Source organism: Crocodylus porosus, unplaced genomic scaffold (assembly GCF_001723895.1).
Source record: "Crocodylus porosus isolate Cpor-Errol unplaced genomic scaffold, CroPor_comp1, whole genome shotgun sequence".
Lineage (NCBI taxonomy): Eukaryota > Metazoa > Chordata > Crocodylia > Crocodylidae > Crocodylus > Crocodylus porosus.
The window spans coordinates 21,168,868-21,169,286 of record NW_017728950.1 but is presented as its reverse complement, the minus strand read 5'-3'; positions in this window follow the sequence as shown (position 1 = coordinate 21,169,286).

Genomic DNA, 419 nt, shown 5'->3' with positions numbered 1-419 from the left:
GTAAAACGGTGGGCAGGGATGGGGTTCTTTTGACAAAAGCTCAAAACTAGGGGTGCACCGATAAAGATTTTTTGGGCTGCTACTAATGGCCGATTATTGACCAGCCATGTTAGCCAATACTGATCCAATTACCAATATGCAGCCCAGCAGCATGGTGAGAAGCATCTAGCTAGTAAGACTGCTGGAGGGAAAGGGCATTGGGAGACAGATTGAGGACCCCACGGTAAGGGAGAGAGTGGGGCTGGAGCAGAGACAGGTGCTGCCCAGCTGGGGAGGGGCACGGGACAGAGCCGGCAGCTCTTCCAGAGGGTGCGGGCGGTGGATCCCACGAGTGCGCTCAAACCCTGGGGAGGCATGGAGGGCATGTGCCTGCCGTGGATCTGTGCACAGGGCAAAGACAGGCTGCCCACTGCATGCTC